Below are 13,704 nucleotides of genomic sequence, written 5' to 3'. Positions count from 1 at the left end.
AGGAAAAGTGGTGAAGTTAGAAAGGAGAATGACAGTGGTGTGGGATGGTAGAGAAAGGGCAGAGCATCAGGGAAGTGGGAAAGTCTATTCTGTTGCATCAATCAAGCATGCAGGGAAGAAAGATGTTAATTTACAAAACCGAACTGTATGTATACTCAAAGCAAAGACATTTCATTTTGTTTCTATTTTCCTGTTTGTTTGTTTTTTTCCCATGAGGACCTGATTTATTTGTGCTGTCATAGAATTCATTTGTGGCTTTATTTTTCACATGATTTGATTTTATGCACTTTGTTGTTTAAGGTTTCCAACAAGACAGTCTTTTGGGGAGGCTTGGGCACCACATCTTTTTGTTTATTTGAACCCTAATTCTACACTGGGGTGCACCATCCTGTTTGGAAGCACATCTACTTAATTAACAAACAGAAGACCTGCCATCATCTGCCACCTTCCTTTAACAAAAAAGTATAATTTTGTCTAGCTTTTTTGTCTAGCTTCTGTTGAAGGAGATCTGCAGTTTCCTGCAGCCCATGCCATAGGTTTGATCTGATGTGCCTGGGGTGGTATTTCCACTTCATGACCGATGCTAGCATAAAGGATGCACAACAAATGACTTTTATTTCTACTTTGTCACTCTTCCTTGATCCTTATTATCTAAATTGAGGAAGCTACCCAATAACTGAAAATGAAGAATGAGTCAAAGCTCCCACCTTAATGACTCTAGCTAGGAGTGAGCCACCTTCTTTTGTATTTCTTTCTCTCTCTCTCTCTCTCTCTCTCTCTCTCTCTCTCTTTGTTTGTTTGTTTTGTTTTGTTTTTTTTGAGACAGGGTTTCTCTGTATAGCCTTGGCTGTCCTGGAACATATTTCTTTCTCTTTATCACACTTGGCAACTGGGTCTTAGTCTGAAAAGGCACATTGATGACTTGTGCTTCTCAGGTTATTTGCAGTGCACTGGGGAGAAGAGCAGATGGTTTATGTAATCTAGAAATCCAGACGTTTATCTCTCTTACCCAACAGATCATTAATCTAGAGTTTCAAAACCACAGCTGAGCACTGAGGGACTTTGCCTTCAGAGACTGGAATTTATTAGGGTTCTTACATCCGTAAACTTAAAAAAAAAAAAAAAAAAAAGGAAGTCAAGAAAAAGAAAGAGAAATTCATCTCTTACTATGTCAAAGAACTCTGGTAATATCTGATGATGAGATAAGGTCATGACATAGAACTCGCTCTGTCTCAGACACTCGAAGACAAGCACAAGGAGATATCATTTGGACAGGCCTGCTTTCCTTAGAGGCAGGAGTATATTCAGGTGTTGGAATTTTTAGCAGAATGGTGGACAGAAGAAATTGAAATAGCCATTTTGGTCAAGTCATTTTTCCAGAAATCTGGAATGGTAAAAACACTATATGACGCTAATGTTGACAATATGGCATTAAGTGTATTATTCAACACAAAGTAGGAAAAATGTAAGGGAGAAGGCCAAAGTAGGAGTTTCTATTTCATGAGCCACAACCATGTTAGTCAAGGCTCTACCACTGAGCTACCCCAGACCCCACACTTAGGTTTTAAGGGAGATGTAAGAATCAGGTTTGCCTGTCTGTGACAAACCACCTGAGCTACCCAGCTTATTACTACAAGAAAGAAAGGCTTCTCTTAGCTCCTGGCTTCAGAGATACCAATCTACAGCAGCTCGGCTTTACTGCCCTGGGTCTGTGGTCAGACAGAACACCATTGCAGGACACCTGTGGCAGAGCAGAGCTGCCCCCTTCCTGGCAGCTGGAAGCAGAGGGGGAGGGGTGAAATCTCCTTCAAGGGCATGCTCCCTGTGGTCTGAACCTCTTCCATCAGGCCCTACCTCCTAAGGTCATATGACCTCCCAGTAGTGCCACAGACTGGAAACCAAGTGTTTAGCATGTAGCCTTTGGAGGACTTTTGAGAGTCAAACAATAGTACAGGGCTGGAGACACAGCTCAGTGGTTGAGAGCATTGGTGGTTCTTGCAGAGGACCCGGGATGGAGTTCCAGGCATCCACAGGGTGGTGGCTCATAATCATTGTAACTCCAGTTCCAGGGGATCTGACCTTCCTTCTGACCTCCCAAAACACCATGCTTGCATGTGGTGCACATACATACACACAGGCAGAACAGTCACAAAATAAAATACATAAACAAAATGGAAGGCACCGTCTTCAAGACAACCACTGCCAGTCTGGGTATAAAAGTCTCATCATTATCGTGATGGGACAGATCCCTGTTGACTCTTTCCCTGATCTTTAAGTCACCTAGTTGGGTCCTTGCCAAGACCTTTGCCTCTGATGCAGCTGATACAGAGGTTAAGAGAGTAAATGTTTCATGGACCATTGATTACTTATGTAATTTTATTGGCTAGCCAACAAACATTGCTATAGTGCTGCGCTGCAGACCTGCTATATAAACAGAACAAGACACTGACATAATATTGCATTATCTGCTGACTATCTAATCTATCTATTGGAGAGGGAATCTCTTATATGCTGCGCCTATCAAAAAACAAAAAACAAAAAAACTGGTCAATGAGCTGAGGCAGGAAATTGGAGATGGGACAATGACGGGGAGAGAGAGGATTCTGGGAAATAGTGAGAGGTGTGAGAGACTTGCTTGGGAACTGGGAAGACAGGTGTAAACCAGCATAGAATACAGAATACAGAACTCAGTATAGAATACAGAGGATTCATCCCAGACTTGGACACATAAAGCTGAGGAGAGGTAATTAACCATGTGGAAGAGATAGGATAGTTTACATGGGTTAAATTAATTGCCAGCTAGTTGGGGAATGAGCCTAGGCATTTATTAATAAATAATCAGTCTCAGAGTCATTATTCCAGGAGCAGGAGCTACAAAGGGAAAAACAAATTCCTTTGTTTCTTTGTTTGTTTGCTTTACAATGTATCTGTTCACTACCAACATCATCCTTCCCCTTCAACAGCACTGCCTCTAATTTCTTGAAAGAGGAAGAGTTAAATATTTCAAAAATAGTGCACATATGTGCACTCTTTACACATACACACACATCTAGAATGATATCACTTGGGAGGTTTTTATACAAAATCCTATAATTTAGGGTCATGAAAATATCCTTATTCATCAAATACAGGAACAGAGCATATACCCTGAAACATCACATTCAAGGGCTGGGGTGGGAATCAACAGTAGAGCCCTAGCCAGCAATCACAGGCTAAGTTCTAGCCCCAGCACCACAAATTAGTAATGAATATAAGAGTCTTTTAAAGCTATACTACCTCCAAGGTCCTGTAAGAAGCGCTGCCCCCAAGTTCAGACTGGCCACTGTGTCCTGCCTTTCTCCTGAAACACTTTATTAAATGGGATAATTGAATATTTCCTGTGTTTTTTTTTTTTCGAGACAGGGTTTCTCTGTGTAGTCCTGGCTGTCCTGGAACTCACTCTGTAGACCAGGCTGGCCTTGAACTCAGAAATCTGCCTGTCTCTGCTTCCCAAGTGCAGGGATTAAAGGCCTGCGCCACCACGCCCAGCTTCCTGTGGTTTTTGAGTATTTAACATTTTCCTTGAAGGTTGAAGTGTGAAACATTCATAGGTAAAAGCCAAGGAGCATGCCCTCCCTTCCCCAGTTCTAGGTAGGGTGAATGTGAGAGGCTTGTCTGAAGGTGAGTCCCTGACAGCTGCCCTGTCCCTTGCCAGGATCTGCATCTTGATTGATATTCAGTGTGTTCCCTCCGGTTGGTGATGTAATTGTCTCTATTAATGGCATTAGAGAGCTGCTTAACTTAAGATGTGAGACCTGACTTTAAAATCTGCTTCCTGTGTTGTCACAGCCATAGGAAAGTAACTAATACACTCTCCAGGCACAGGACCAGTGTTATTCCCTTAGGAGTTGTACGTCCACAGACTTCTTATAGATGTGACCAAAGACACCCTGCAGCATGCATTTTACTTGCAAACTTAGTGTTAAGGTTAACAAGCTAAAATTACCCAGGAGCGGGGCGAGTTCGGGTGTGAACACGCAGGGTTTGCTTTTATTCTCTGTACTTATTTCTCAGTTTCCCAATTCAGAATGGGGTGTCATCTACAGTACAGACACCTCCTCATTAACCATGAGCTAATATGGAGGCCCTGGCATCTGCCGCCCCATCTTTGGACACCTATGAATGTGCTGTGGAGAGGCAGCAATGGTATGGTTTGAACCCAAGTGCACTGGTGTGTTGTCAGTGTCCCCCACTAGATGGCAGCAGAGAAGATTCCTTAGGTGTGGGCAGTCATGTGCTGTAGCTGGCTGGTGACTCAAGTTTTAAATGTGTCATTATCCATGTGAATAAAAGATAACAAAGTAGAGAGGAAAAAGTAAGAAGAGAGAGATTCTCCATCAATGGGGTAAAGCCCAACTGACTCCGTTTTGAAGAAACTCCATTTTGGTGCAAGACCAGGGGCTTAACTTCAAATCCAGGAAGAAAGTCACAAAGTCCTTCTGAGGAAACACCCTATGACAACCCTCCTCCTCCCCTTGGCAACAGCAGGACCAGGGTACAAGGAGACAACCTAAGACATCCTGCAGAGAATAGAAAACCCGGCCATCCTGTTTGTCAGGTGGTTCTGCCCCTGTCTTTGGTTCCTTCCTACAGATTACGACAGAAATGCATTTTTTAAAATTATAACTTGCTGGCCTGTATAGAAATTCCCCAAGCTTGCTGTAACTACAATAAATACCCTGCACCCAACGACTCAGGGCTCTCTGGTTTGCTGTGACGGGGATTGATGAGAGAACTTGCTCTCAAGCTTGTAATAAAGGCCCCTAGTGTTTGCATTGGAACTGGCTCCTAGGTGGTCTTTGGGGGTCCTTGTGACTTGGGCATTACAATGGGTCTTGTGACATCAGCTTCTTGTTCTGCTGGGGATCTAATTGTCTCTATGGCATCAGAGAGCTTCTTAACTTGAGATGTGAGACCTGACTTTAACACATACAATTCATATGCCTACAGGATTGTTGTGGCATATCCCGAGCTAGTGTCTCGCCAGCATGAACACACTCGGACAACCGGATTCTTCTACAGCAAAGCTTTACTGCTTCATCAGAAGGAAGACCCCGAACCCGGAAAATGGCGCTGCTTATATACTCCTCCGCACGGCGTGTCAGCACCTGATTTGTTGCTCGCCCATCACCTCATTGCTACTTGGCACGAATTTACTCTTGCACCTGCGCACATTACTTGTTTACCAGTTAGGCACAGCGGAGGCCAGCGCCATCTTGTAATGGCAATTGCTCACGGCTCTCCGCAGTGACAAAAGGCTCCTCTAATGTGGATACATTTGAGGATTTCTCCTAAACGTAACATCCTGCCATATTATGAAGCAGTAGCTCAGATGACCATACTTGGAAGGAAACAGGCACTAACTTATTTTGGCAAAGAGCCAGATATCATTGTTCAGCCTTACAGCGTAGACCAAGATACTTGGCTGAAGCAGCACAGTACGGATTGGTTGCTTGCTCAAATAGGATTTGTAGGAACTATAGATAATCATTATCCTCAAGATAGGTTGATAAAAATTTTAAATGTACATGAGGTGATATTTCCTAAAATGACATTCTTACAGCCTTTATATAATGCTCTATTGATTTTTACTGACGGCTCCTCTAAAGGGCGAGCTGGATATCTTATGTAGTTGTAGTTATACCCCCAAAGTCACCAAAAGCACATCTTGCTTTTTTCTTGTTCATTTTAAATTTCTTGCAAACTGATGTTAAAGGTCAGTCTGCAGCAGATCGCCACTGGCATCCAGTTACTTCCAGTTCTTATGTCATGATTAAATGGCGGGACCCATTAACTAATATGTGGAATGGTCCAGTCCCCGTTTTAATCTGGGGAAGAGGTTCTGTCTGCCTCTTTTCACAAAAAGAAGATGGAGCGCGATGGCTGCCTGAAAGACTGGTTCGTCAAGTGGACACAGATCCACTTGAATCTTCTAGTAAGTATGATTCTAACCTCCTTGATGGCTAAAAATCCTTTTTAGCTAAAAAAGTTAATTTGGAGCACAGCCTCCACTTTCAGAGAATCTCAGGCTCTTATGCTAATTCTCAAAGCCAGCTCCCCAACACCAGGAGGTCAGAGTCTGAGCTTGATTGTTGCTAATTTGCAACTGAATAAAGTACCTGGGCTTCCACAAAGAAGCTTTTATCCTGTTGCTTTTCAACTATCTTGACTTTGTTTGTCAGGCAGGTTAGTCTCTCCTTACAGCCTGATTCCAGCAAGCATGCAGCCTTGCCTCCAGCAAGTGCAGGTAGCAGAAATTCATCAATATGAAGAAGGATATTCAGTATATATTGTGGCTTTGGTCTGATTTGGGAATAGGTGTGCTATGAGGGCCGGACAGTCAATGACGGGCAACCAGATTTTGGAGCCATATCAATCTAAGACAGAGGTACATGCCAAGAGGCCGTGGTTTGTTAATAATACACCACAGAGCCATGTTTGTGTAACATAAACACAAACAAGCTGCATGTATGCTCCTTGAGGGATAAGAATGGCTCAGGAAAATCTGAGATCCTAAAACAGGCATGGCCGCCAGCCACCATAACTCCCAGGCAGGACTATGGAGCATAAATAAAATTTTATGTCTCGGTCCAGCTATTTTTATTATATAATCAGGGGGAAAATTGTAGCCTCCCCCAGCCTGAAGTGGGCTGATGCAAACCTTGCTGCCACTGAGAATGAGACCACCTGGGGTGGAGCCTTTGGACCTAGATGGCTCTATTGTTCTGTCACCTGCCACTGCTCTCCTCCAAGACACTGCTACCTGCTGAGAGGCCCCTGAGATATTCTGGGGGCACATCCTATCCTGCACTTCGCCTGTAGGCTGGCTCCAGGCACCAAGAATGGATTGGTGGGGGATGGGCTTTCCCCTTTTTAAGCACAGTCTCTGAGTAAAGTCTCGGGCCTTGATCAGAACATTTGTCTTGACTTCATTATCTTTTCTTTTCTCGAAGTCTAAGTCTCTTTCAGCCCCAGCCTGCCTTCCAGAAATACCCAGTTCATGTAGGCTGTGGGCCTGCTTACAACATAATCCCACACAGGCCTGGAGGCAGGGCTTCCAGGTGATTCTAGAGCTCACAGAATTGACAGTTGATATCAACCGGCAAGCAAGCTGGTCTTTACTATAAGCAGAAGTAGATTCACTGCACTCGGCTGAAGCTTGTGGCCTCCTAAGTGAGACAGACAGGGTAGCCCAGTGTCTAGCATCAAACTGTTTTATTGATTTCATTCTTCCCACCCTGCATCGCCTCCTCCCTGATTTGCCGGTTTAGACAATGTTATCCATTTCCCATATGCTTTTTTTTTTTTTTTAAGAATTAGTTTGAGCTAGAAATTATTAATTCCTTCTTGAGATTACTTCAAGGTGTTGTGTGGGGTCTCATTACTTTCTGTTATCCACGTTGCCCCCTAGCACCTCAGGTGTAAGATTATCTATGGTTTGAAAGGAAGTCTTTTCCCAAGAGCCTGCACCACACTCTTTTTAAGCTGTGTCCACAGCTCCAGGGCAAGATGTGGGAACTCTTTTGTGCCCTGACCCCTTTCTCAGCTTCTCCATTGATGTCTAACTTCTGTCAAACATTGGGAAGAGATGGTTTGGAGAAAAGGGCGTTAAGAACCAACTCCGGACTCTCATTTTTAATCAGGAAAACAGATTGAACAGGCTTTGTGGTTTCTAATTCAATTTTTTTATGACAAGGATTTCAACCAAGGTTGATGGAACCAGCAACACGAGAGAGCAAGTCATGTGGGGAAGCAGAGTGTAAATCCGCAATCTGTGCTCAGTAGGTCTCAGCATTGGGAGGTGACAGGGGTGGGGGTGCCACTTGAGGGCTTCCCAGCATTGGGAGGTGACGTCAGGGGCACTTGAGGGCTTCCCATTTTCTGTTTTGAATAGGAATAGCAGTCGATGTTATCTTATTTCTCTTCAAGCATGGGGTCATGGATTGCATTCCTAGCGATAGTTAACCCGACTCACAAGCACTCGGCAGAAGAAAGATACTCAAGGAGCTATGTCCAAGGGACTCCTTTGAGGAACCCCATCTGTATCCAAGCCTCTTGGACCTACAGGGAGCATGGTGCTTTGATCAAGGAGGGATGGGTATATTTTGCATATAAAGGAAATGCGTGGCTAGATACAGTCTCTTTTCCCAATTCATGTATTTGTCTAGAATCTTGCTACGATCCTTTTAGGAGTTATACTCCACTCTTCTTGAACTTGGGTGGACCTTCATAACTGCTTTGACCAACAGAATATGGCAAGAGTGATGTTTAGCAGGCCCCAAAGGGAGGACAAAGAGTTACTTTGTAACTCTGCTTCACGTTCCTAGATTGTTCACTCAGAGCTCAGCTTGAGGAGCCAGTGACCAGGTCCAGGTGGGTTCCCCCCTAGCTCACGGATCTGTTTGAATTCTAGGTTGAAAGTCAGCACCAACCTCTCTGCCATCAAAGTAGACCCTCCAACCATGAGTCAAATAGAGGGGATTTGTTCCTAATGTCTTGCATAGTTTAAAGTCTTGAAAAAAAAGTGATTTTTATCTTAAGCAACTTTATTTCCATGTGCTCTCTTACACATAATAGACCCCAAACAAGTCACCTAAAAAAGAATGCTAATTTATTTTGTTTACAATTCCACACTTTAGACAAGGATTAACAAGAACAGCCCTTCTGTGCCCCCAAGGGATCGGAAGTTGGCTAGGAAGAGTCAAATGATTGGAGCTGGAATCCTCTGGAATTTTTCCACTCACTACCTGATACATTGTCTGATAACACTCCTGATCTCACCTCAGTTGGCAGAGTCACTGGTAGACCTACAGTTTCCTACTCCATGTGGGTTTATTATTAGTATTTTGTAACTCTATGTTACAGATACACGCTGTTTTTCTTTATGTATTTTTGTACACAAACACACACACACACACACACACACAAAACCCTGGTGCCTCTGGAGGCCAAACGAGGGCATTTAGAAATTGTTCATTTCACAAGACCGGATGTCTCTGCGATTCCAATCTAATGCTGGCGTCCCAGGGAAGTCCTAGAGAGCTGCAGACTCTTCTTCGATCTTCACTGGAATTCCAAAGAAGTAGGTTCTAACTCCAGTGCAGGGGATGCCTCTGCATCAGGGTAGATAAACTTGCCAGTCAGAGAGAGGACAAGCAGGCAGAAAGCAAAAGCTTTGCCCTCCCATGTCCTTTGATGTAGGCTGCCTCCAGAACGTGCTCAGCTCAACCGTGGGTCTTTCCCCGCCTCCAACCATCACAGCGTAAAGTCCCTCACAGGCATGCGCAGATGCTGGAGTTTTAGCTGACTCCAGATGCAGTTGACAACAGACCCATCTCTTCCAGTGGATTTGTACAACATAGCACTGATACCGAGGGAAGGGAGGAATAATTCCCTAATATTATTATACTGTGACTTCTCAAGGTCTAGCCTTAACCAGGAAGTAAGACAGAAGAGAGAGCATGGTCATTTACCTCAGCTAGAGAGTTTACTTAATTGTTCTAAGGACAGAGGCTTCAAACTCACCCTCTCAGAGGCCTCTTCCTCACCAGGCACGCAGCTTCAGCCAATCAGGGCAGCAGGGGCACGCCTCCACCAAATATGGACTTGTTTAAACCGCCAGCATCATGGTGCACCTGTGCAGCTCTCACGATGGTTGTGGCTTATTTTCAGGTGTATGAGGAAGTCAGGTGCAAGTCATAAGACTTAGCTGCAGTCCCGGGCGCCATCTTGGGACTGCTGCCACACCCGCTCCTCACAGGTTCCTGTGTTTGAAAACGTGGTACCCAGATGGTGCTGCTGTTTTGGGAGGCTGTAGAATCTTTGGGACAAGGGGCTTGCCCAAAAGCAGTAGACCACCCAGGTGCGGTGCGTGGGTTATAGCCCAGCATCTTCCGGCCTGAGCTGTATGTATCCTGATGTCTGAGATGTGAGCTTCTGTACTGCAACTTCCATTTTTGTGTTTTCTATACTTTAGTAGACTTTAACCTCCCACACTGTGGCCCCAAATAAATCCCATCTAAAGTTGCTTCTATTGGGCACTTGGTCACAGCAACGATGAGAATAACTGACACAACCTTCTGCCCATCATCACATTCTGTAGCTCACTGGGATTGTGGAGGCCAAAATTTCTTAAGTATCACCTTGGTTTCTAACATAAAAGTAAGTAAAAAGTATTCTTGTACTCTCTGTGCCTTTTACATCTTAGCCCTTTCATTTGTTTGTTAAGTCCTGGCTTCACAGCTCCAGAGCCATGCTACATACTGTCCTGGTTCTCCAGAAACCTTAAAACATTTCCCAAACATAGGAACTGGTCTCCTTAAAGTTAACCTGGGCTTCCGCAAAGGGAGAGAAGTCTGTCACATACAAACAGGCGTGCTCTCTCTACAGGCTCACTCCTGTCCTCCACCAGTTCTGTCATTAAACTCGAGATTCTCAAAAGTGTATTATGAAATCGTAGCATCGTGGAACTCAGAATTCCATCTCAACTAACAATATATTTACTAATATAAAAGCAGTGAGAAATGTTTGCTATAAGAATCTATGGCAAGGGCTGGTGAGATGGCTCAGTGGGTAAGAGCACCCAACTGCTCTTCCAAAGGTCTGAAGTTCAAATCCCAGCAACCACATGGTGGCTCACAACCATCTGTAACAAGATCTGACGCCCTCTTCTGGGGTATCTGAAGACAGCTACAGTGTACTTACATATAATAAATAAATAAATCTTTAAAAAAAAAAAGAATCTATGGCAAAAAGAAAACAAACAAACAAACAAAAAAAAAACTATGGCAAGGGCCCAGTAAGGAGGTGACTCAGCAGTTAAAGCACTTGCCACAGGCGAGACCTCAGGAGTATGGATCCCTAGAACCTATGTAATTAATGCCAGGTGGCCATGGTGGCCACAATTCCAGCCTATGAAGGAGGAGCACCAGGCTTGCTCGAGGGACCCTGCCTCAATGACTAAGACAGAAGAACAATAGAAAATTCCTGACATTGTTCTTGGACCTTTATAGACACATCTGCATGTATGCGCCTGAATCCACACATACATCCACCCACATACATACACATGAAAAGAAAGAAAAGAATCTGTGGTGGGTGGTAGAAAATCTAGTGCTTAGTAGGAGAGAGATGAGCGTTAGGAGTGTGTCATCATTGTCATCGTCATCATCATCGTCACTATCATCACCAGTGTTTCAGACAGGTTTCTATGTGTATCCCTGGCTGTCCTGGAACTCTCTCTGTAGATGAGGCTAGCCTAGAACTCAGGCGTCTGCCTGCCTCTGCCTCCTGAGTGTTGGGATTGGGACATAAAACTTGAAGAAACACTAACCCTTGGGTGGTTAAACATATCGCTTACAGCTTCTTCAAAATACTCCAGGCAGAGGGTCTCCATGCTTTGGGGGAGGTCATCATAGTTATAAAAAGCTGATGCCATCGTGATGAAACCCTTTCCAAGCATCCTAGCCACAATTCAGGAGGCCACCTCCAACTCCAAAATGGTTCACAATCTCAGGATAGGGCCCTGGTTCTGGGGAAGAAACAAAACCAAACCAAAGCTAAACGTTTAAAATGAATAAAAAAATAAGCACACGGAGACTCTTAGCAACAGCATCAACAGACATTAGTTGGTTTTTTTTCTTCTGACAATCAAAATTTCATACAAGACTTCTTCTAGTCTTCAAACATCTGAGAGTAGTCCTGGCTAAAGAAGGAACCTTTGTACCTTGGGTTGCACTGCTCTGGACCCTGGAGAGGCACAAATCACACGCAAACACCAAGTTCCAAACACAAAGAGATCCTTTGTTAAGCAAGGCCGAGAGTCCAGGTGACTGAAGCAGCAGCAAAGAGCATTGCAGGTATTGATTCTATGAGGGGAAGCGGGGGAGGGCTGTGTTGGGATGAGCTGGGAAGGGTTGGTAAATTCTGATCTAGGCACGCAATTAAGATGGTCCATGGGGGAGGGTGTTGGTTGCTGGACCTTGGTGTTTTGGTACTTGGACCTCAGTGACCAGCCTCAGGAATGAGTCAGGCATAGGAAGTGGCCAAAAAAAAAAAAAAAAAAAAAAAGGGAACAGACCTTGGTGGCTAGTTTTAGGAAAGTAATCTAGTTGTTTAGCAAGGCAGAGGAAAGGGGGAAGGGGAAACAAGACCTGCTGACGCCATGTTGGCTACGCTCGAGCCTGCAAGCGCCCTTCAGTGAAATCTCTGTTTCCTTTGGTTACTCAGAATCTCACATCTCCATGGATATTAACGAAGTCTGTTTGGTATTTTTGACATTGAAAATATTTGACAAGTGTATTATAACAACAAAAATACCGTCCTCCCCTGCCCCACAAACAGGACAGTGCCAGTTGTCACTAAGGATGCACAGCAGGTCACGTATTGCTGGTGTAATGTAAAACCATGCAGTTTAGAGAAACTAGTGGGCAGCAGGCTCACAAGTCAAACCTCCTCTTACCACAGGACTCAGCTGTCTCTCTCTGGTGAAGTGTTCACCCAAGAGAAGTGAAGAACTGTGTTCGCATAACAGTATGATGGCACATTTTAATCCCAGCACTCAGGAAGCAGAGGCAATCTGAGTTCGAGGCCAGCCTGGTCTACAGAGCAAGTTCTAGGGCAGCCAGGGCTACACAGAGAAACCTTGTCTCAAAAAATCATAAATAGAAAAAAATTTAAAAGACAAAACCAAAAGAAAACATGTGTTCACACAAAATCATGTATTCAAGTGTTGGTAGCAACTTTCTTCATAATATTCAGACTGAACAAAGACAAAGTCCTCTAACTGTTGAATGGATATAAACTGCGCTCCATCTGTAGAACAGGACATTATGAAGAACAGAGAGGCCTGATGGGTAAAAGGGGCCCTGAGAAACTTCAAATGCATTCTTCTAAGAAACGCAAATGCAGGGGCTGGTGAGATGGCTCAGCAGGTAAGAGCACCCGACTGCTCTTCTGAAGGTCCAGAGTTCAAATCCCAGCAACCACATGGTGGCTCACAACCATCGGTAATGAGATCCCTCTTCTGGAGTGTCTGAAGACAGCTACAGTGTACTTACATATAATAAATAATAAATCTTTTTAAAAAAAAGAAAGAAAGAAATGTGAATGCACTCTGAAGGCTGTATACTCTCATTCTGCATGATGTTGTTTACTAGAAATTTTCACCACATTTTGTTTGTTTTTGTTTTTCGAGACAAGGTTTCCCATACTGCCCTGAAACTCACTCTGTAGTCTTACACGCGTTCGCGCGACCGGCCAGGAAGAACACAGCAAACCAGAATCTTCTGCGGCAAAACTTTATTGCTTACATCTTCAGGAGCCAGAGAGCAAGAGCGCAAGAGTGCAAGAGCAAAAGCAAGAGAGAGAATGGCGAAACCCCGTCCCCTTTAAGGCGAATCATCCTCTGCCTAGGACGTGTCACTCCGATTGGCTGCAGCCCATCAGCCGAGTTGTCGTCGCGGGGAAGGCAGAGCACATGTAGTGGAAAACTACCCTTGGCACATGCGCAGATTATTTGTTTACCACTTAGAACACAGGATGTCAGCGCCATCTTTTAACGGCGAATGTGAGGGCGGCTCCCCACACTGTAGACCAGGCTAGCCTTGAACTAAGAAATCCACCTGCCTCTGCTACCCAAGTGCTGGGATTAAAGGTGTGTGCCAC

At 44.3% G+C, this 13,704-nt stretch overlaps 1 long non-coding RNA gene across 3 annotated transcripts in view; it reads left to right on the top strand.

The window, feature by feature from the left end:
- Window positions 1-13,704, top strand: part of Gm40474 — a 35,451-nt gene that overhangs the window by 18,395 nt on the left and 3,352 nt on the right. For 2 of the 3 annotated variants that reach the window (XR_872870.2, XR_003950094.1), the window contains one exon: window positions 4,990-5,974. This is a non-coding gene — a long non-coding RNA (predicted gene, 40474). Of the gene's footprint in view, window positions 1-4,989; window positions 11,898-13,704 lie in introns of all 3 variants that reach the window. The other variant, XR_872871.3, reaches the window with a different exon arrangement.

Source organism: Mus musculus, chromosome 12 (assembly GCF_000001635.26).
Source record: "Mus musculus strain C57BL/6J chromosome 12, GRCm38.p6 C57BL/6J".
In the NCBI taxonomy this organism is placed as follows: Eukaryota; Metazoa; Chordata; class Mammalia; order Rodentia; family Muridae; genus Mus; species Mus musculus.
This window is presented reverse-complemented; position numbering and strand designations above follow the sequence as displayed.